This window comes from Triturus cristatus, chromosome 4_2 (genome assembly GCF_964204655.1).
Source record: "Triturus cristatus chromosome 4_2, aTriCri1.1, whole genome shotgun sequence".
NCBI classification, from domain to species: Eukaryota; Metazoa; Chordata; class Amphibia; order Caudata; family Salamandridae; genus Triturus; species Triturus cristatus.
This window is the reverse complement of record NC_140586.1, coordinates 878,724,781-878,749,245: the sequence shown is the minus strand read 5'-3', so window position 1 is coordinate 878,749,245 and position 24,465 is coordinate 878,724,781. Positions and strand designations below refer to the sequence as shown.

The 24,465-nt window shown below is 43.7% G+C and overlaps 1 long non-coding RNA gene across 2 annotated transcripts; it reads right to left on the bottom strand.

Annotated features, from left to right (window-relative positions):
- Positions 1 to 2,170: 2,170 nt before the first annotated feature.
- LOC146835315 (uncharacterized) lies at positions 2,171 to 20,987 on the bottom strand. 2 transcript variants are annotated; one of them, XR_014960418.1, is made up of 4 exons: positions 20,941 to 20,987; positions 9,671 to 9,811; positions 4,061 to 4,248; positions 2,171 to 2,637 (listed from the first exon to the last, which is right to left on the bottom strand). It is a non-coding gene; the product is annotated as an uncharacterized LOC146835315 (long non-coding RNA). The 2 variants fall into 2 exon arrangements; XR_014960417.1 differs by lacking the exon at positions 4,061 to 4,248 and having other exon boundaries at positions 20,941 to 20,981.
- Positions 20,988 to 24,465: the final 3,478 nt, after the last annotated feature.

Sequence of the window (24,465 nt, the reverse complement as noted above, 5' to 3'; positions counted from 1 at the left end):
CATATTATCAAAGCCATTATCGCCGCTTTAGCGGCAGTTTTCTGCAGCTAAAGCGGCGATAATTTTAACGCCGTGCTTGATAATATGCCCCTTGAGGAGGCTGCGGGTTTTAGACTCCTGGCCTATTGGAGACGATTATGCACAACTCCGGCGTTATTACCATATGCAAATGCAGTGAGGCATATTAGAGAAGCAGACATGTCATCAAAAATTAAGTGGCTGCAAAAGATCAAGGGCACAATATTTAATATGGGGCTCAGCCATTTGTGGGAGGACCCAGTAGGTAACTTGTTCCCATCTGAAAACGATTATAAAGCATTATGTAGGGATATGGTCAAACTTAAGTCCATGTCACTGGTGAGCAGTACTTCCCTGACAGGCATTTTTCTAGAACATAAGTATGAATTCATGCCTGAAGCATATTGGGATTTTATTGGAAGACCTTGCGACAGAAAACTATATCATCAATTTAGAGTTAGTACCCTCTCTATAAAATCTTTTACCTCAAACTGGCATAATGCCTTAGACACCAAGGGGCAGATTTACAAGCCCCCTGTGCCACCACTACGTCATTTTTCATGAGGTACTGGTGGCGCAGGGGGCTCCTCCATATTTACAAGGAGAGGAAGAGCCACCCTGCGTGATTTTTCCTCTCCTTGTAAATACGACCCCTTCTCGTGCAGCACTTTGCCTTGAAGGGGTGTTCCATGGGTGTTGCTGTGGCTGTTCCCACGCAACACCCATGGAACAAGACACATCTCCAGATTTACGAGAAATCGTAAATCTGGAGATGCATGTGAATGCTACGCCACCCTAGAGGTGGCGTAGCGAGGCGCAACGATTTCTCCTAGTTTTTTCCTCTTTCAATGCGTGCTGTCTTCTACAGCATGCATTGAAAGAGGAAAAAGCCTCTTGTGATTGTTTTTGTGCAGGAAGGTGTCCCTTCCGTAACAAAATCAATCTCCCCACGACGCAGGCACCCTTGCACAATGGTGCAACGGTGCCTGCGCCGGCGCATGGCTGCAGTCTGTGTGCCGGCGCAGGGGAAGCACAGATATGCGACATATTCTTGTAAATATGTCGCATCTCTGTGCTTCCCAAACTAACGCAGCAAAATGACTTGCTGCACTGTGCTGCGTTACTTTGTTGTAAATCTGCCCCTCAATGTCTTACGTGTTTAACGATGGAAGAGTCCATAGCCCACATACTGTTTGTGTGCCCAGCATACAAGGGCCCTCAACACAAATTGCTCAAAACGATCTGTTTAAACCTTGGCACAAGATCATGCCAAACAGCGCTGCGCATCCTAAAAACAGACACACGCGAAGACGTATCTATAGCAATGGCTGAGTTTCTGAGTTGGACTTGGGCACTTAGAAGAATTAGCCTGGAGGTTACAGCAGTTACCACTCCGCAATAATTAGCTGTTATACATATATAGGGTGGTGTCTCTTGTGTGTATTGTATCTCCATGAACAATTTGTTTTCTATACTGGTGTTTTTTTTTTATTTTAAATTCTAAGGATATAATAATCCTAGTGATTACTTGTTTACCATCACTTAATGATATTAACATTTATATAGAATCGTACGTTTTTAATGGAAAATTCCCTTTTTAATGATATTTTTCTAATAAGAATCCTAATTTTAATGCTAATTTATGACATTGCATGTATTGTATTTGTTTCTTTTATGATTGAAAAATATCGAATTGATGCAGCGCAGAATGCAAAATCCCTCCCTTCGTCACAGATCATAGATTGCACAGACACACTCAATCACTACATTCGCTGGTGGGGCCCATAACACCAACATTCATCCTCTATTAATCTGTCTTCTAAGGAGGTGATTGTTCCATTCGCTGTAATGAAAGGAAGTACCCACTTAACCCTAATGAGCAATAGATTCTCCTACCCTTCTCTATTCATTAAGGCCTAAGCTTCACTTTTTAGTACTCTTCCCATGGATAAACCATGGATCAGCTTAGCTGCTGGTTGAAGTGATAGCTAAATCTATAATTTATTCACATTAATACATTATCTCAATATTAACAACCCGACACAGTTCTTGTAATAAATCTTAAATCTTTATCTAAATAATTGCAAATTGAATCATTATTTAATCAAGCAGCTGACCATCATATTTACCTGTTCTGGCTAAAAGTCGTCTTCTAAGTCAAAATCTCAGTCATCAGTTCAATCTGTCAGAGTCTTTGGAAACAGCTGTCCTGCAGTGTCACCGTCCTCTCCGTCAGCATAACGTCAGGAAATTCAAAGATGCCGTCCCAACCTCTCTATTCTGTCATCTTTTATAGTAAAATTACATTCCAAAAGTAACGAGTAATATTTTTGAATGCATCTGATTGGTTGATGAAATCCGTTCCCCACAGTTCTCACATATTAAATGTTTCTTTAGATGTAGTTCATAATTTCCCCGGTTTCATGTATCTTTTTATTGTTCCGTCAGGGTGGCTGGCTTCTCGCCTGGTATGTCCTAGGTAGGCACAGTCGGGTCAGGTCAAAGTAAGGCCACTGCTGCTGCTAGTGACGCATGCACACTTCACCCAGAGACCTTCACCATGGCGTCAATTCGTAAAATAGGGATGTCAGCCATTTTGTGGCCACTCCAAATGGTCAACTTAAGCAAAGAAACACAAAAACGTAATTAATACATGGAAATGACTAATAGAATGTTATCCCCTTACTAATACCCATATGTGTGTGTATTTATCTAGCAGAAGCAATGCTTAATGCGGGTTATATTCACATTAACAAAGGACAAATCACAATTACATCACGAAAGCAACATATATTCATGCAATATTCTAATTATCTATGATCAATATGCGTACACAATTTAGTTTACATATTAATTAGGCCATGCAAAAGCAATTCCCACGCATATTCTTGTTAGTAAGGTTGATTAATTCCACAGCAATCAAATTAATATAATTATGATTAGTTAATTATTCTTATTAATATAAATATGCAAATTGGAGAGGATATACAATTTTTTTTTTAAATAAACCCTGTTCCAGCAATCCCCCTTTGGTGATTTTATCACCACAACAACACTAAATTTATTTACCCCTTTTACGGAAACTCAAAATGTATTCTTGCTCTTATTCTTAATTCAGTTTCTTCTTCTTCTCTTTTTACTGTTGTATACATCCTCTCTTTCCACTCTTCTAATGTTATCTCCTCTAAATCTCTATCTGGATCCTTTTCTGTTCTTTTTGGTTTTTCTCTTTTTATTTTATTCTTTGTTTTCTTGTTTTTACAACACATACAACCTAATCTTAATATTAATAATACGAAAATCACACATGTTAATGGAAATAATATTTTGCCTATAAATGTACTACCTATTTTAACTAAGAAATTCTTAATAGCAGCTATTTTCTTACCAATCCTTTCCCAAACACTTTCAACCTCCAGTGGTGCAATTTCGTCATGCAATTCTATAATATTCTTAATATAAATTTTCAAATCTTTACTTTCGTCTGGAATGTAAGTGCAACAATGTTGAACCTTCAGCATTCCACAGACTCCACCCTCTTTTGCCAATAATATATCAAGGGCAAGTCGATTTTGCATTACCATAGCACGCATGGCAACCATTTCAGTATCTACTAATATAAATCCTCCAGCGGTGCTTGTTGACAAGCGATCCACTACTGTTGGTAATTTTCTAATTTTGTCTGCATTCAAAGATATTCCCACTGCTGGTATCAATGCTGCAAAGATATCACCTATAATCTCTGTCCAGGATTCTCTTTTACTACGTACTAAATTATTACCTAAACTATGTACACCATCTTCTCCTCTGTCCATGGGAAAGATTTTTGGAAAAACCAGGCCTACGTAACATGAGCCATGCCAATGGTCTGGCAAACGATAATATGCCCTGTTCCCACAGATAAAATATAGTCCAGGGAAAACTGGATCTCTTCCACCTTTAAACCCCCATCCACCCATGATTCGGTATGTATCATGGCATTCACTATTACCTACAAAATAATTATCATATGCAGTTTGATTCCTTCTAATGCACATCTTACCTTTCTGAAGCACATCTAGAGCTATAGTTGGACTAGCTTCACCCTTCAAATGTTTTTCCTTTTCTATATCCCAGACTGTTTTCTCCCCTTTTTCTTCTGCTACATTTCTTTGCATTTTCAATCTCCTTTCTTCAACCATGTCCAAGAATGTCTTTTCCTCTTTCTTCAAACTGCAAGTCAAATTGTTTCTAAAAATATATTTTAATGTTAGTTCTATAGTTTCTAAGAAAAATTCACCTAATACCTTAGCAGGTCTTACTTTGTTTAGTTTGTTATTAGCAGGTACTTGCACAAAAATGTTATCTACATCTGTAAATAATATTCTAATTTACCTGTCTGATAAAATAAACTAGCTATTACACTACATGCTATTCCATACATTGCTGGAAGGTGATGATAAGTCACTCCTTCTGACACAGATGCAGGTAACTGCATGCATACGTAGAAGTCCCTTACGTCCATGGTTTTTACATATTCATACAATAACTTTGAAAACACATTATTTGAAAAATCATTAATAGACCTATCTTTATGTAAATAATTATTATCTATTCTAGTCGGAACTACCTTTTGAATCTTCCCTATGTTAGTAATGTTTTCAGTGTGTCCTTCTAGTGTATCTATAGTAACCTTAAAAGAAATTAGAAGAGCAAGTATGCTCCATAGAAGCATTAATAATCCTGTACAACAACAACACATTTTACACCATCTTTTCATGAATGTACATCTACTTTTGCTACTATCTATGTTAGCCATCTTTGTTAATTTGGACCGTGTCTTTTGACTTAGCCTCTTTTACTTCACAACTAGTTTTCTAACCTTACGGCTCTAAGCCCCTACTTGGTTCTACCAGTATTTATCTTTTGACTCAAATTTAATATTCCTTCATTAGTAGTTTTCTAGATTTTCTCAGTTTGGCATTTCATCGTTTTTCACTTCTTTCTGTTCATCCAAGTACAGAATTTCCTGATTTTCCGTTTCTTCTTCTCCGATGTCGGATAAGATAACTCTCAGGATTTCTGCTTCTTCTTCAACCACTTTCAGTAAAGCCTCCTCTGGATTTCCTTGACTATCTGCCTCTTCTTCTTTTTCAGTCAGAGCCACGTACGTCCATTCCGGTGACTTATACTTCTGGTTAGGTTTCCTCGTTCTTTTACTTTCTTTATTCTCAGTTGTTTCTTCTTCTTTCGATTTTTCTTGGCTTGTCACTTCATTCACCTGTTCAGCTCTCGGTGAATTCACTCGCGTCAGCCGATATCTCAATCTCTTTATTTTGTTTGGCCACACTTCATCCTTTTTAACTTTTTTCTGTTTACCTTCTTTATTATTCTTTTCTTCTCTCCAAGCTCTTTTCTTTAGAACTCGACCTTCGGGTATTTCATTTTCACTTTCTTCAGACTCAGCCTCAACTTGCTTTTCCTTTTCAACGACTTCTTTTTCCACCACTTGTTTTGTTTTCCCTACTTCTGTCCCTCCTCGGGTCTCCGACACGCAATCTTCCTGCTGGCTACTTGTCCCTTCACCTAGCTGGGTGTTGCAGTTCCCTACACCTCCTCGGGGGTCTTCCGCAATCTGTCCCTCTCTCTCTGTACCTGTCCCTTGCTCACTTGAATTGGTTATTTCTGGTGGAATCTTCCTCAGCCTTTTGTCTGAAACTTCCTTCTCCCGACTTTCCTTTACTGTCTCTTCATTGTCTTTTTCTTTCTTCTTTCTGTGTTCTTTTTGAGGACCCTGTGTTCCTTGTTCGTTTTTAGAATCTGAACTGGTATCAGAAATCTGCAATCTTCTTCTCAGAGAGATACTTCTGGGGACCAAATCTTGATTTTGTTCTGTTTCCCCCCTTTCGGAGTTTTCTTGTGTTTTTGGCTCTTCGTTATCTGATTCAGTACTTGATTCTGATTCGTCATAATACTCCTTTTCTTTGCTGTCAACTGGATTTGATATCCTCAAAGTATGACTGGCCTGGATCCAGTTTTTCTATCCAGCACACTTCACAGCTGTTGTTGTGATCAGAATGACTTGTCTTGGTTTTCCCCACCTTGGAACCAAACAGTTTCTTCTTCTGTGGACTTTTATCCTTACCCAGTCTCCTGGGCTCAGATCATGGGCTGGCTTCCTTTCAAGTGTGGTGGCATCCGCTCCAACCTGATGAAACACAGCATGAACTGCGTCAGCCAGGCCTTTACAGTATTCCAACACCATGTCATCAGTTATTGTCATCAGCTTGTTGACTGGAATGTACACATGCCTCATTGCTCATCCCATGATTATTTCATGAGGAATTAACCCTGTAGTTCTGTCTGGTATTGCTCGGATTGTCATTAGTACTAGAGGCAAGACATCAGGCCATTTCATACCTGTGGCTAAACTTATTTTCCCAATCCTATTTTTCATCGTACCATTCATCTGTTCAACCACACCAGAAGCCTCTGGTCGGTAGGCACAATGTAATTTTTGTTGTACATTCAATGCTTCACTAATCAATTTTATGATCTCATTATGGAAATGTCCTCCTCTGTCTGATTCAAGGGTCACTGGGAACCCGAACCTGGGGATGAATTCTCTCAAAAGTAGCCTTGCCACTGTCATCCCATCATTTCTTCTTGTTGGGAATGCTTCCACCCACCTGGAGAATAGGCAGACTATGACCAAGACATACCTCAGTCTGTTACATGGAGGCATTTCAATGAAATCGACCTGCATTCTGGTAAAAGGCCCTCCTTCTCGGCCCATGGTTCCTAGACTCACCACTGTCTTTCTCCCAGGATTGTATTGCTGACATATTAGGCATCTCTGGCATAGACTTTCTGTTACAAGTCTGAATTTTGGATTGTACCAGGTCTGCTTAAAGGACCTGATCATGGCGTCTCTCCCTATGTGTCCCTGGCCATGATACATCCGTGCCATGGTAGACATCATGCTATCAGGCATTACTGGTCTTCCATCTCGATAGACCCACACACGGTCCTTTTCTCTTGGTGCACACCCTGCTTTTATCCACTGTTTCATTTCCTCATCTCCTGACTCTTCCTGCAATTGTCTCACTTCTTCCCAAGTTCCCACAATGTTAGTAAACATTAAGGAGCAAGAAAACATTTCCTTTTCCTTTGCCCGATTGACAGAATTCTGATTCCGTGCACAATACTGTGCCATATCATTGGCGTACCTATTTCCGGTAGTGATGTAATCACTACCTTGACTATGGGCAGCCCATTTCACCACCGCCAATTGTCTAGGCAGCTGTATCGCCTCAATCAATTTTCCAACCACTTCAGCATTCTTAATAGGGGTTCCACTTGAGGTCAGGAAACCTCTTTGTAGCCAAAATTGGCCAAAATCATGGACGACCCCGAAGCCATACTGGCTGTCAGTTATCACGGTCACTCTCACACTTTTCCCAATTTTACATGCTCTGGTCAAAGCAACAAGTTCAGCTACTTGGGCTGACCTTACTCCTTTCAGGTAAGATGCTTCCATCACTGCTGCAACCGTGCATACTGCATATGCTGCACTTAGTACTCCTTCATCTTTTCTCAAACATGACCCATCAACGAACAACACGAAATCACTTTCTGGCAAAGGTACACATTTAATATCTGGTCGTGGCTTTGTGCAATACTCAAGCACGTCCAAACAATCATGATCTGCTTCATCTCTCACTTTCACATTCTCAGCATCAGGTAACAAATTTGCAGGATTCACATTCAAACACCTCGCAAGGCTCACATTTGTTGCACCTAATATGACCTTTGCATACTTAGTCAGCCGACTATGTGTCATATACTGAGTATGACTCCTTGTTAAAAGAATCGCCACATCATGAGGTACAAACACTCTCAATGGATATCCCATCACGATTCCTTCACTCTGCTCCAAGCTTCGACGTGTTGCAGCCACTGCCTTCAAACACCCAGGTAAAGCTGCAGCTACTGGGTCAAGCATTGATGAAAAGTATGCAATCGGTCTCCTCAACCTTCCATGTTTCTGGATCAACACAGAAAGTGCACATCCATTTCTCTCACTGCAATACAACTCAAACTCTTTCTCGTAATCAGGCATGCCTAGTGCTGGTGCTTCGCACAAACCATCTTTCAGTCGTTTGAATGCTGCCAATTCTTCTTTGTTCAATTCCAGGGGATCTTTTACATCACTCCTGGTCAAACGCAACAAGGGCTTTGCGATCAGGGAAAAATTACTAATCCACTGACGGCAGTACCCTACCATTCCCAGAAACATTCTCACCTCTCTTTGAGTCATGGGAGCTCTCATTCCTTTTATGATTCTGATTCTGTCTATTGTTATTTTCCTCAGTCCTTTCTCAATTTTATGTCCCAAATATTGTACTTCCTTCTTACAATACTGCAATGTTGCTGGTGACACTTTCAGTCCTCCATCTGCCAAATGATTTAGTAGTGCTATAGTGTCTACCTCACAAGCTTCACGTGTTTTCGACGCCACCAAAAGGTCGTCGATATACTGAACTAGTACTCAACTTTCGGACATTTGCAAATTTTCCAATGATTTCTTCAACAATTGATTAAATATTGAGGGGCTTTCTGTATACCCCTGTGGGATTCGGCACCATGACAAAATCCGCTCTCCAAACCGAAATGCAAAAATTTGCTGGCTATCATGATGCAATGGGATAGAAAAGAAAGCATGGCATAGATTAATTACTGTATCCCATTCCGCATCATGGGGAATCTGGTACAAAATCACTGATGGATTTGGCACAATGGGACAACATGACACAACGATTTTGTTTACTTTTCTCAGGTCTTGCACTATCCTGAACTTCCCATTAGGCTTTTTCAGTCCCATTATGGGTGAATTACATGGACTACTCATTATTTCTCTTAGAATTCCTTGTTTGATCATTTTCTCAATTATTGGGGTTACTCCTTCAATTATCTCAGGTGTCAATTTTTATTGAGGGATATTTGGATACCTTATTCCTTTCTTTACAGTTATTTTTACTGAATCTATATTTCTCATTAGCCCTACATCCTCTCCGGTAAAATCCCATACTTCCGCTTTCACAGACTTCTTCAATTCTTTAGGTAATTCATCAGGGTTGAATATTGCATAAGTCTCAGTAACCTCATTTTCTCTGTTAGCTATGGTCATTTTATACAATACATCTTCATCTGGCGTTTCAAATGCTATTCCATCTGGAGTACAGAATATGGTGCAATTCATTTTGCACAACAGGTCTCTACCTAATAGATTTACAGGACTGGTGTCGCACACAACAAAGCGGTGTATCTCTGAAATTTTCCCTATACTAACTTTTACAGGTTCTGTCAAATATGTCTTTATTTGACTGTTGGATACACCAACTACTTGGATTGTTTCATCCGAAAGAGGAAGATTCTTAACATCAGCTGATCTAACAGTTGATCGAGTAGCACCAGTATCCACTAAGAAAGTAATATTTTCATCATTAACCTTCCCATCTACAAATGGTCCTGTCTGGTCTACTTCTAGAGTTGCGCCAAGTACGCACTCTTCTTCCTCCCTTCGGCAGCGTCAATAGCCTCCTTCTGAATCACTTTCATTGCGTTGCAGCCAATACTGCGAAACTGCGCGAGCGCGTGGCGGTTTGTTTACCTGTTCTTCATTGTAGCATCCCGATTCATTATTATACTTCTGAGTGTTTCTGCTCTGCGGAAAAGGTGGTTTTGGCACCTGATTCTGTGAGGTAACCACCTGCTGCTGTTGCTGCAGTTGACCACTCACCTCATTCTGCACCTGTGGATTCAATGATGGATTTTCATTATTAGTACTTGGAGGAAATTTACACTCGGATTTCCAATGCCCTAACCTACCGCAATTATGGCATGGGAACTTCTTTTTAGCTTCTTCTATATTACCTTTCCCTTTTCCTGGGCCAAATCTTGGTTTAGTTCCTGGGTTATTTGCTTGTTCGACTAACTGAGCTTCCTGCCTTTCAGCTACCTTCACCTGTGCCCACATTGCTTTTTCTTTCAATTTTTGCTGTTTGGCCTCTATCTCATCACTGAAATATTTGGCATGTCTCAATACTTCATCTATTTTCTTATTTTGCCAATCAACCGCATGTTGTTTTATCATGTCACCAATTTCTGGACGTAACCCATATACAAATCTGTATACGAAATGACTCAAATCCTTATCACTCAGGTTCTCATCTCAACTGAACTGTTTAAAGGCTTGAATTAGCCTCTCATAGTATGCATGTACTGACTCTTTTCCTTCCTGATGTGTTCGGTCAATTTTTACCCAATCTGTCTCTTTAGGGGGCACTTTGTTTTTCAAAAATACTATAACCTGTTCATATTTCTTCATTACTTCCGGGTCTGGAGCTCCTGTCTTAGGATCCCTAGGGTACTCCTGAGTTGGCCAGTTGATCATTAATTTGCATTCTGTCCATAAGTCTGCAGGTACTGTTATATCAAATAGACTATTCAAATCTATCCATAGTACTTTAGACAATTTTACAAATCTGTCTACCTGCCGGTACCACTCGACGGGCTTTTCGCGTAGTCGAGGGAAATCATTCGTAAATGACAAAATGTCCTGTCTTGTCCATGGGACAAGTACATATCCTCCTCCTGGAATCTCCCTCATGGGATATTCAGTTACTGCCTTTTCTTTCTCTCTAACAGGGAATGCCGAAACTGTCTTTTCTGAGGCATCGTTACGCTTTCTATACCATTTAATTCTCCATTTATCCACGTCTCCCCATTTTCTCAATAAAATGATTATGTCCTTAATCTGACCTAACTGTCCTGTGGTGTTCTGATTTTCAATGTCCTTTTCAGTAAAATCAACTTGATAGGGTTTCTGTAAGGCTTTTACCTTATCAATATCTATTCCCATTTCATTCGCAACTCCCCCTAGTCTCTCATGTAGATTTTTTGCTCTCCCTGTCACGCTTTTGCACAGGAATAACAATTCCTCATCCTGATAATTTTTCAATTTTTCTATGGGAATAGTCCCTACGATTAATTCTTCTAATACCATCCGTAACTTGGCCACATCTATTGATTGGGATTCTTTTTCTTGTTTCTGTAACCCTTTTAACCATTCACTTAGTTCCTCCACAGAAGGTCCTACTGGGTTTTCTACGCTACCCTGTTCTGGATTTCTCTGGGGTTCCAACAATGTTTCTACTGTCATTCTACTCTTTTCAGCATAATTCTGACTTATAAATGGATTATTTGAAACATTTGGTTTAAACATATTTATTCTCGGTCCCCACGGATTCTCATTTTGACTCCGTTCTGGACTTTCAACCAAATTATGGTTCCTGTAAGGTACCGTCAAGCAATGTTCGCTATCCTTTTGCTTCTCAAATATAGGCATTACTGGACCTATGGTCACTGGAACTGTTACAGCTTCTAGATTTTTAGTCCATTCTCTTATTTTCTCTGTTAATTCTAGAGTAGTTTTGGCCAATTCCGCTGAATTTTCACTATTAACTCTATTCTCTGACTGCTTTTCTACTTCTCTAATGGAGTTTCTCTTTTCTAAATCTGGTGACATAGCCTCAGTCTTGATAACTCGTAATGTTTCTCTCATTGGAGCGTTTGGTGTCAACATTTCTGGGTCTGGTTGGTACGGTGGTGGATTTTTATAAAACACATCATCCAGCACATCATCATCTGATTCATTTGCTCCGTAACCTCTTGATTCCACATTAATCCTCTTTTCCACACATTTTCTTCCTTCAATCTCTCGTACCGCTCTTACGGAAAACACACCCTCAGTCATACTTGCATTTCACCACCTTTTCATTCGATCCTCATGCGTTTCATGTCCATACGGTCTACCAAACAGATGTCTGTAACTTCTACAATTTCTTTGCTTTTCTCGCTCATGAATTCCGTCTTCCCACTCCGTCAATGCCTCAAACTGCGTCGGTCTAGGTCCTAAATACATCATCTTCTCCCTTAGATTCCTTAAAACGGCCAAATTAAAGGAACCATGCTCTGGAAATGCCAGGACTCCATCGTCCTGGGTATATTTTACCCAATTGTCTAACCAAATACAAGTATGATACCCGTATTTCGCAATCATCAAAGATGCGGGGGTTTTCGGTGGAGGAAGTAACTGTCCTTGCCTAGTTTTGACCTGTTTGTCTTTCTTAAACCACTTTTTGATTTTACCAAACCACGACTTCTTCTTTTCTGGCGGCTGGTAATACATTTTCTTGGTTTCCGTGTATCGCTAGTCTCTCTACAACTGTACCGCTATTCTGTCCACTCACAGCGCGACTCACACTAACGCACCAATCAGGAGCGTCTACGTCACTGTTTCTGTCCTCAAATCCCAGCCCGACTCACACTAACGCACCAATGGGAAGCGTTTACGTCACCCTGTACTTCTCCACTCCTAGCGCGGCTTTACACTAACGCACCAATCCGGAGCGTTTTACACTTCTGACCGACTGTCCAATCCCAGCGCGGTCGTTCTGACGTCAGCAGCCGCTGCGGCAGCTCTGCTCCTGTCTACCCCTCCTTCACAAGTCCGCTCAGTGAACTGTTATTGCAACTTTTACAATTCTATTAGTAACAACACAAAAACATCTCCATTGTCCGCTTCGCTAACCAAAGAACAGCAATAGACCTTTCTCACGAGAATTCCGTCTTTCCCGAGAGCAGCGCTTACATCTGCCCTACTACGGAATTAAAAATTTGCGAACATTCGTGACAAGAATTTTCAATTCTATTAAGGACTACGGAGGCGAGGATTATGCTTCTCAATCTTTACTAGAAGCTCACAGCAGCCAATGAAAACACAGAAATAAACCATGTGACAACCATAGAGTCTCTGCTATATAAGGACCCTGCCAGCCCATAGAGTCCTCTTTCTTTGGAACGGTAGTTAAGTCCATGCACGACCTGCTCTCGAGGATCACCGATAGCCAGGGCCTTCACCAACCAAGGAACTGTAAGCCCAACGGGGCCGAACTTCTTCCTGGATCCCGATCCAGACAAACTTGCACGGGAGCGGAGTACCGAACGGTAGTCATCCAGTCACCGATAAACCATAGTCCAGCTTACTTGCTGTCTGTTCCTGGAAGAAAGGAAAGGAAACACCCCATAAAAGCTGTTCCAGAGTGCTCAGTAAAGCCACATCACAGTATGAGAAAAAAAGGGGGGGGAAAACAGTACACAGAGAAATGCAAATCCGTAGCATAAGCAAACATCACATGATGAAATATAAGCATCATAACATACCATGCGTAAAGCAAGATGAATAAGAAACATTACATCAAACAATGTATATCTCTGGGTGGGATAATCCTCGCCTCCGTAGTCCTTAATAGAATTGAAAATTCTTGTCACGAATGTTCGCAAATTTTTAATTCTATGTCAGGACCGGAGGCTCCGATTATGCTTGTTCAAAGCTGATCCACCACCATTGACGCAATATTCACAATGGGTTTATAGTAAAACGTTTTGAAGGTACTCTCATTAGACCAGTCAGCTGTATTCATGATATCTACCAGGCTGACACCTGACGAATATGCTTTCGAAGCCATGACTCCGCGTGCAGAATGCGCTCCAAATCTGGAGGTATCAATTCCCGCTTCGCCCATGAGCCAACGCATCCATCTAGATAAAGTGGCTGGAGTCACTGGGCGAAATGGTTTCTGCAGAGCAATAAGCAACTGTCCTTGCATATTAGTACGAAATTCTTCAGTACTTACCTCGTAATCCTTAATACACTGCACCACGCACAATTTAGGATTAGTAGGAAAACTTGGATACGTGACTGAAGTGGTGTTGCACTTGGTTCTCTTGGATAGAGTGAAATGCACACCGTCCGGGGTAAATCTACGCCCTGCCAAATCCAGTGCCCGTACATCTGACACCCGTTTGCAAGAAACCAAACATAGGAGCATAGTTAACTTGGCCGAAAGTTGTTTCCGAGATAAGAATCTGTTGGAAGGCCAGGCTTCAAGAAATCTAAGGACCACCGAGACGTCCCAGAGATGAGAATACTTTGGGCAAGGAGGTTTCACCATCCTGACCCCTCTCAGCAATTTACATACCAGAGGATGTTCCCCTATGGGTTTACCGTCTAAAGGAAGATGTCCCGCCGATATCGCGGACCGGAAGTTGTTGACCGTCCTGTACGCTAAACTGGAGGAAGCTAAGGAGGCTAGGAAGTTGACCACTAAAGAGACATGTGCCGTAGCGGGATCCACGTCCCGTTGAGCGCACCAATCACACCATCTCCTCCAAGATGAGGAGTATCTCTTATGGGTGTTGGCCGACCAGGCCTCTTTGATGAAGTTGCTAGCTTCGCGTGAAAGGCCCGGGACACTCCATCTGTCCCTGAAACCCGCCAAGCAACGAGTGGGAGCTGGCCCGATGCCACCAAGGGATGAGGATTCTGAAGAGGGTCCAGCAATAGGTTGTGCACCCGTGGAAGAAGAATCGGAATCGCACAACTCATGGCTAACACTACCGGAAACCATGCCTGAGCCCTCCACAAAGGGGTGATCAATATGAGTTCCGCGCGAAAAGTCCTGACTCGCGCTAGGACCCTGGGGATCATGAGAAACGGAGGGAATGCATAGCAGAGAGTTGTCGGCAATTCCTGTAGGAAGGCATCCGTGGCTATCGCCTCTGGATCCGGCCTCCAACTGAAGAATTGTGGAACTTGCTTGTTCAGTCGAGATGCAAATAAGTCTATCAGGCAAGGGCCCCAAAGTTGTGTCAGGCGTCGAAACACTGTGGGTAACAACCTCCAATCGCTGGAGTCTTGCAGATGGCGGGAATTCCAATCTGCTACCTGGTTGTTGGAGCCGGGAAGGTATTCTGCAACGACCGAAAGTCTGTTCTGCAGACAGAAATGCCAGAAATCCTTGGCGATCTCCGCCAACATCCTCGACTTGGTACCACCCAACTTGTTGACGTAGCGTACCGCCGATATATTGTCCATCCGGAGGAGGATACAACAATCCGCCTTCTGCGGCGAAAGACATCTGATCGCAAAGGAACCGGCTAATAGCTCTAGGCAATTGATATGTAAGCGCAATTCCTCCGAAGACCAGCGACCACCCGTGGTCAATGTGTCGCAACGGGCTCCCCAACCCCATCGGCTGGCATCCGATTCGATTATCACATCCGGAGCCGCTCCAAAAAGCGCTCGGCCGTTCCAGGCCTCCATGTGATTCAACCACCATTCCATCTCCAGCCTCGCCTCTTCGGAGAGAGGGATCTGTTCTGAGTAGCTGAGACCTTTCCGGAGATGTCGGATCTTGAGCCGCTGGAGGGCCCGGTAGTGAAGGGGGCCCGGGAAGATCGCTTGGATGGAGGAAGACAGTAGGCCTACCACGCGGGCCAACGATCTCAGGGAAGTCGTTTTCTTGCGAAGGACAATTCGCAGTTCCCTCTTGATTGACTTTATCTTTGTCATTGGCAGCAAGAGCTGGCATGATAGAGAGTTTATCAAGAACCCTAGGAACTCTATGGATTGCGAGGGAACCAACATCGACTTTTGTGGGTTGACGATGAACCCCAAACTCTGCAGTAGATGTATCGCCCAGTAGAGGTGTGTTTGGACCGTCTGAGGGGAGGACGCCAAAATTATTATGTCGTCCAGATATATTATGAGGCGGACTCCCCGAGCCCTGAGAGACTCCACTACCGGTCTCAGAAGCTTCGTGAAGCACCACGGTGCTGACGAGAGGCCGAATGGAAGGACTTTGTACTCGTAACAAACTGTCTCCCAGATAAACTGAAGAAACCTCCTGTGGGGGGGAAAAATGGGAATGGACAGATACGCGTCCTTGAGGTCCAATCGGACCATCCAATCTCCTTCCTGAAGGAGATCGCGTAATAGATGGATGCCTTCCATCTTGAAATGCCTGTAAACAATCCAGGAGTTGAACTCTTTGAGGTTCAGCACTAATCTGGATCCGCCTCCTTTCTTGTCCACCAGAAAGACTGTGCTCAGGAAACCATGCGGGTGTACCACGGAAGGCGCAATCGCGCCTTTCCGTAACAAGCAGTTGACTTCTTCCGTGATGAAAGCGCGATCTTGTTGGGAAAAAGACAGCGGGGGCGGGCGGAACTTCTGCGAAGGGGAGTTGTACATCTCTAACCTGTAACCCTGTACAGTCTGCAACACCCATGCATCTTGCGAAATTTCGCGCCATTTGTCTAGAAAAAATGCCACCCTGCCCCCCAAAAGCACCTCCGAAAAAGGAATCAGGCTCACCTGAGTTTGCGGCATCATGCTGGTTGTTGGAGTTCCCTCCAAATCTGCCACCTTTGCGGAATCTGTTCCTTGAACGGCGGGAGGGGTAGAAATTGGAGGTATTGGCAGAATTGTCTTGGTAACCTCCTCTTTGCTGACCTCGCTGGGCGCCTTGATTGTAGCCCCGGCCGAACGAGCGCCCACGAAAGCGTCCGGCCCTGCCGAAAACCGGGCGGAAAGCCCGCTTCAAAGAACCTTGGGCCTTGTCCAGCCCACTGAAGGTGGCCACAAACTTTGTGAGTTCCTTTAAAAAAGGTTGGCCAAACAACAGACCTTGGGCCAGCGGACCTGATTCGGACGTGGCCAATTCAGCTAACCTGGGATCTAATTTCAGGAGGATGGATCGGCGCCGCTCCGTCGATAGCGCACAATTAGCGTTGCCTAGTTGGCACACTGCCCGCTGTGCCCAGCCAATCAGCTCATCCGGATTAATTAAGAGGGCCGACTCTTTGGCCCGAAAACCCATCTCTAAAATCTTCGTCAGGGGACCAATGACGTCCAGCAGTTTATCCTGGCAGGACCTCCAGGACCTATCCAGGCCTTTCTTGGGGTCTTTGGAATATTTTTTCAAATATGTCAACATTGACGGGTCCACTTCCGGGGTAGCCGCCACTTTGTCCGCCAGGTCTGGCCTAGGGCACTCCGACCTCAGCCGAGTTCGCACATCGGTATCAAATGCTTGGCGCAAATGCGACTGGACATAGTCCGCCACTTCCTGTGACGGCAACCAGGAAGAAGAATTAGGGTGGATAATATCCGCCGGCTCAAAGGTGAGAACCTTGGGTGACGAGGACGGACCGGCATGCTTTTCCTTCCGTGCCTTTTTGGCTGGTCGAGGGGATTCCTCTTCGTCAGAAGTAGGGTCCGGGGAAGTATCGTGGCCATCATCCTCCTGGGAAATTTCAGTTATTGTAGCTTCCCTAGAAGCCGAGCGTTCTTGCTCCGCCATTGACTTGGCCAACTTTGCGAAATCAGCGGCGTGTGGGTTCGCCCTTACTTTACCCCCAGATTTAGTGCGGGAGCCAGATGCTGGCAGCCAACCTTGTTGCTGTGCATAAGAGCAAAGGTGGCGTTTTAGGGGCCCCATTGCCCTCACCAAAGCTGAGTTTACTGAATGCTGGACACCCGCGTCCAATGCCTCAACGAGGTCATATTCCATCGACCCAGAGGGTTCCTCATCATAGTAATAGTATTCCTCCTCATAGTACTCAGACATGATTTCAGCACGAGTGCAGTAAATGACCCTGGAGGAAATGAGTGGCTTTATTCACCAATTATTAGAGTTCCAATATGAGGTCAGGGGGAGTGGTAACCCCAGGCAAGCCCTAATCAGACACCCACAGGTGACTTCTGGATAAGTTTAGAATGTGGAGGGAGGGAGGGCTTGCAACAAAACCCCACTCTAGGCAAAGCCTATGCACAATTTTACAGCCCCTGAGAATGAATACACATCAAGGGCGTCAGAGGAGCAAAAACGAGCCGTTTAGGATCCAAAACGCTACAATCCTGGGTCAGAAGCATGGAAAAACGCTGCTCCGGCGTTCATTGAAGTCCCAATGAGGACAATATGGCCGCCGCGCATGCGCGCTGGCCGAGGCTCGTAGAAGCTGAAAGGGGACTGCGCTTCAAACCGATGCGCATCCCCGCTCCTCAACCTCCCGCTCCACTATAACCGGCAATGCGAGGGAACAAACCTCGCTGACACACACGCGCGCGCGAAGGCAAATGTTAAATGAGAAGAGGGAAAGCCGGTAGGCGCGTACAGCGCGACACGCAGAAAACGAGTGACAGTCCCACTAAAGGAGAACGTCTAGATCGCAATAGCGCGTAAATACAGCACAATGCCAACAACAACGCTTAGCAATAAAGGCAACTTGCGATCAACAGTCATGAAGAGAAAAGTTAAAATGCACTTAACTGGCTGCGGAGCAGCAAAGAAAGAGGACTCTATGGGCTGGCAGGGTCCTTATATAGCAGAGACTCTATGGTTGTCACATGGTTTATTTCTGTGTTTTCATTGGCTGCTGTGAGCTTCTAGTAAAGATTGAGAAGCATAATCGGAGCCTCCGGTCCTGACATAGAATCGTTACTTCCGTTGATAAGGTAGCACATCCCTCTACCTTACCCTTCTAACAAGCATCGGCTAACTGTTTCTCTAGTATTTAAGACACATAGTTGGAGACCCAATGCTCCTGAGAAATAAAACCAGAGTTTCACAATTAATCTGAATGCTATTTCGTTCACGCACTTTCACACAAGAAAATGTAGTACATTCGCACAGAATCCTGTCTTTCCCGAGAACAGCGAACAGTCTGTCCTACTACAGAATTATAACATACGTAAATAAAGCAGCGCTTACCTCTACTTTGACCTTCTAACAAGCTCAGAGAACACCTGCTACCTTTTCAGTGATAAGCGTTATCGGTATGCCATTTGGTTTCCTGGTACTTAAAGACCAAAATTTCACAGGTAACCTTCGCTATCATACACACTTCTTTTACACAGAAAATATTTCTAGTGGTAACACACGACGATGTCATCGAATCGAACCCAGACAATGCGACGTGCAACTTCTCTTGTCACACGTTTCCCCTGTGTACCCACAGGGCAACAACAATTCCGTCTATCCCGAGAACAGCGCTTACCTCTGCTCTACTACGGAACTGTTACAAACTTCCTACATCCCAGAAGCTGTGAAAACCACATAAAACTCGACACAACTCAACATAGAGTGTTAGTACATGAACCAATATCAATCAATAATCAATAATCAATAAGCTATTTACAAGCAATAATCACCAAACCAAACAGTAGCTAACCATATCTCTGCTACCAGGAAAAACTGATGCAGCGCGGAATGCAAAATCCCTCCCTTCGTCACAGATCATAGATTGCACAGACACACTCAATCACTACATTCGCTGGTGGGGCCCATAACACCAACATTCATCCTCTATTAATCTGTCTTCTAAGGAGGTGATTGTTCCATTCGCTGTAATGAAAGGAAGTACCCACTTAACCCTAATGAGCAATAGATTCTCCTACCCTTCTCTATTCATTAAGGCCTAAGCTTCACTTTTTAGTACTCCTCCCATGGATAGGCCATGGATCAGCTTAGCTGCTGGTTGAAGTGATAGCTAAATCTATAATTTATTCACATTAATACATTATCTCAATAATAACAACCCGACACAGTTCTTGTAATAAATCTTAAATCTTTATCTAAATACTTGCAAATTGAATCATTATTTAATCAAGCAGCTGACCATCATATTTACCTATTCTGGCTAAAAGTCATCTTCTAAGTCAAAATCTCAGTCATCAGTTCAATCTGTCAGAGTCTTTGGAAACAGCTGTCCTGCAGTGTCACCGTCTTCTCCGTCAGCATAACGTCAGGAAATTCAAAGATGCCGTCCCAACCTCTCTATTCTGTCATCTTTTATAGTAAAATTACATTCCAAAAGTAAGGAGTAATATTTTTGAATGCATCTGATTGGTTGATGAAATCAGTTCCCCACAGTTCTCACATATTAAATGTTTCTTTAGATGTAGTTCATAATTTCCCCGGTTTCATGTATCTTTTTATTGCTCTGTCAGGGTAGCTGGCTTGTCGCCTGGTATGTCCTTGATAGGCACAGTCGGGTCAGGTCAAAGTAAGGCCACTGCTGCTGACGCATGAGCACTTCACCCAGAGACCTTCACCATGGCGTCAATTCGTAAAATAGGGATGTCAGCCATTTTGTGGCCACTCCAAATGGTCAACTTAAGCAAAGAAACACAAAAACGTAATTTAGTTTACGTATTAATTAGGCCATGCAAAAGCAATTCCCACGTATATTCTTGTTAGTAAGGTTGATTAATTTCACAGCAATCAAATTAATATAATTATGATTAGTTAATTATTTTTATTAATATAAATATGCACCATCACTTAATGATATTAACATTTATATAGAATCGTACGTTTTTAACGGAAAATTCCCTTTTTAATGATATTTTTCTAATAAGAATCCTAATTTTTAATGCTAATTTATGACATTGCATGTATTGTATTTGTGTCTTTTATGATTGAAAAATATCGAATGAAGATTAATTTGATTTGACTGTAGGAACCAGTGGAGGCATGTACAGATTGCTTTGGTCACTACGACCCAGCGAAGCTGCTTGTGTGCTAAGTAGGCGTGAGACTTCCAACCCTATGAGAGCGCCTTCCAGGATTAGCTTCCTCTACGACAGTGACACTCAAAGTACGGCCCTCCTGACCTTCACATGTGGCCCCGGTGTTAACAGCAGCACTGGGCTGCTGTTTACTTCAGACCGCACTAACAATCAGTCATAAATGGGAAAGCTTATATTTACAAGGTAACTGAAGCAAACGAAAATAATCTAATAAAGTACCCTGTATCGGCTATCCACCCACATAGCTCGAGTTCACCCCTGCTAGCATCAACGCGATGCCTTAAAAAAAGACGCAGATAATTTGCTACCATTTTAGCATCTACGCGATTGCTTAACAACAGACGCAGATAATTTGCTACCATTATATCAAACATACGATTGTTCTTCTCTTGACAGATATATGGATCTTAAATCTTAATTCTTCAAGATCCTTCAAAAATTACCATTTGGTGTCGATTATCATCACCCCTCGAAGTGCGCATGAACATCAACATCAAGGAAAGGTAAATGTAAAAGGACCGTTTCCCCCGCTTCGTATTACAAAAAATATTTAGGAAAATTACGGTAGCTTTACAAACAAGACAGAGAAGCGAAAAATGTAAAGCTAATATATGCATATATCGATTCCTAATGTTAAAAAAAACACTCTTTTACCGATAACAATAAATAATAAGTGTTTGAGACTTTGCAATGGCTTCTGGGTATGCAAATATGCCCGAAGCGGCTGGTTGTTGTTAGGCAGTCTGCTCTCTAGTAACAGCTGATGGTACTGCACCTGCTGTTTAGTGGACGCGTTCAACTTTCTCCATCATCACGCACTGTCTGGCTCTCTCACACACGCGCACACACACACACTCTCTCTCGCTCTCTCACATGCACATACACTCTTTCTCTCTTACACACACACACACACACACTCTCTCTCACCACACATATTTGACTGTTATCCGCACACAGGTTGTTTAAATTGACTGAGGAGCGTATAAATATAACTCTGACACATATCGTAGCATAATAAGGAACTGTATCAAAATGGCGGACAGAATCTAGACACCCTGGTAAAGGGACTCGTCCCGCTTGTCCTTCCTCTAATACATACAAATGACGTTCATATAACACACCGCCTTCCATCGGCGCATATTGTCACGAGTTTAACTCTTGACGTAGCACCACAGATGGACAAACTCTATAAATATGATGACCTATGATAATTTCATGCCAATTATCAATTTATCTATTACCTTTATATACACGCTAACAGCCAATGATATAGTAAGGCCCTTGCTACCCTACTAGTATCTAAACTGTTTCCGAAATCTGGACCTGTAGTGACAGAGTGAGGGAGGCGAAACATAGGAGTTGATAAGACAACTTTTATTTCTTTTTATGCACAAGTATAACGGCCCACGAGGAGCAGGCGGGGAGACAACCGCTAGTCAGGATTCCGCGCTCCGTCTCCCGATCCGCCGCGCCCCCCTGACGTCACGGCCGACCTCGAAGTGCGATTGGCCATGACGTCAGGAGGCCAGGCAAACAGGGAGGAAAGACTGCGTGTATCCCTGCGGTGCTAGTCCGCTAACATTACGTACAACAGTACCCTATTCATTTGTTTAAAACCGACCGAGGTGCGTTAAATATCACTCTAACATACATTTCGTAGGGTAATAAGGAATCATTTCAAAATGGCGGTCAAATTCCAGACACCTCCAGTAGAGGGACTCATCCTTCTTTTCTTTATTAAATGCTGTTTTATATAGCGCTAACTTTGCCCAAATGTGACAGAGCGCTTTACAAAAGAACCAGGGGGCATATTATCAAGCCCCAGCGATAATTATCGCCGGCTATCACTGGAAGATATCGCCAAGCTAGCGCTGTATTATCAATGCTTAGTGCTGTGACGATAAATATTTCAGTGACAGCTGGATTTTTCTTGGAGCATCGCTGGTTTTCCAGCAATGTTCCATAGAAAACAGCAATGCCTTGATGAACAGGCCCTGTGGCCTTAGCCCCACATCCACCTGCCATGTTAGGTATGCCTTAGTCAGGAATTTAACAGACGTTAAATTCCTGCGTAAAGGCATAGTTAACGCGATTTCAAATATCGCTACCCCTCGTTGATAATAGCGCAAAGCTGGGTTAGCGATATTTTCCCATGGAGGTTTGTCAGGCACACCTCCTTTGCATCTCATTAGTAATGCGTTGCAAGGCATGCTGAAAACGGGCGGCAGAGTGGGCTAAAGAACGGTGATGGATCAAACCCAGATCTGTTGACTGGGTGTGAGTGTTTGATTGGTTCTGATGCTCCGTCCATCACCACCCCCTTTTGTACCGCTTTGTTCGCCATAAGTTGGCAGGGTATGCTCAGACGTGAGTCCCTTGCTCACTTTGCCACTGGATTCAAGCAAGCCTGGCTGAAGACGGCTGAAATGCCAGAAACCGGTCCTAGGAAGCTTGTTTCCGGTCCAGGGAAGGCATGGCTTGGCAGTTCGAGCTGGACTGTTCCCATGAGGCACAGGGTCAGACTGATTTGCATATGGCCATGTCTGAACTGGGGGGGCAGAGTAGGCTAAATAACGGTGATGGATCAAATCCAGATCTGTTGACTGGGTGTGAGTGTTTGATTGGTTCTGATGCTCCATCCATCACCACCCCCTTTTGTACCTCTTTGTTCGCCATAAGTTGGCAGGGTATGCTCAGACGTGAGTCCCTTGCTCACTTTGCCACTGGATTCAAGCAAGCCTGGCTGAAGACGGCTGAAATGCCAGAAACCGGTCCTAGGAAGATTGTTTCCGGTCCAGGTAAGGCATGGCTTGGCAGTTCGGGCTGGACTGTTTCCATGAGGCACAGGGTCAGACTGATTTGCATATGGCCATGTCTGAACTGGGGTGGCAGAGTGGGCTAAAGAACGGTGATGGATCAAACCCAGATCTGTTGACTGGGTGTGAGTGTTTGATTGGTTCTGATGCTCTGTCCATCACCACCCCCTTTTGCACCTCTTTGTTCGCCATAAGTTGGCAGGGTATGTTCAGACGTGAGTCCCTTGCTCACTTTGCCACTGGATTCAAGCAAGCCTGGCTGAAGACGGCTGAAATGCCAGAAACCGGTCCTAGGAAGCTTGTTTCCGGTCCAGGGAAGGTATGGCTTGGCAGTTCGGGCTGGACTGTTCCCATGAGGCACAGGGTCAGACTGATTTGCATATGGCCATGTCTGAACTGGGGTGGTAGAGTGGGCTAAAGAACGGTGATGGATCAAACCCAGATCTGTTGACTGGGTGTGAGTGTTTGATTGGTTCTGATGCTCCGTCCATCACCACCCCCTTTTGTACCGCTTTGTTCGCCATAAGTTGGCTGGGTATGCTCAGACGTGAGTCCCTTGCTCACTTTGCCACTGGATTCAAGCAAGCCTGGCTGAAGACGGCTGAACTGCCAGAAACCGGTCCTAGGAAGCTTGTTTCCGGTCCAGGGAAGGCATGGCTTGGCAGTTCGGGCTGGACTGTTCCCATGAGGCACAGGGTCAGACTGATTTGCATATGGCCATGTCTGAACTGGGGTGGCAGAGTGGGCTAAAGAACGGTGATGGATCAAACCCAGATCTGTTGACTGGGTGTGAGTGTTTGATTGGTTCTGATGCTCCGTCCATCACCACCCCCTTTTGTACCGCTTTGTTCGCCATAAGTTGGCAGGGTATGCTCAGACGTGAGTCCCTTGCTCACTTTGCCAGTGGATTCAAGCAAGCTTGGCTGAAGACGGCTGAAATGCCAGAAACCGGTCCTAGGAAGCTTGTTTCTGGTCCAGGGAAGGCATGGCTTGGCAGTTCGGGCTGGACTGTTCCCATGAGGCACAGGGTCAGACTGATTTGCATATGGCCATGTCTGAACTGGGGTGGCAGAGTGGGCTAAAGAATGGTGATGGATCAAACCCAGATCTGTTGACTGGGTGTGAGTGTTTGATTGGTTCTGATGCTCCATC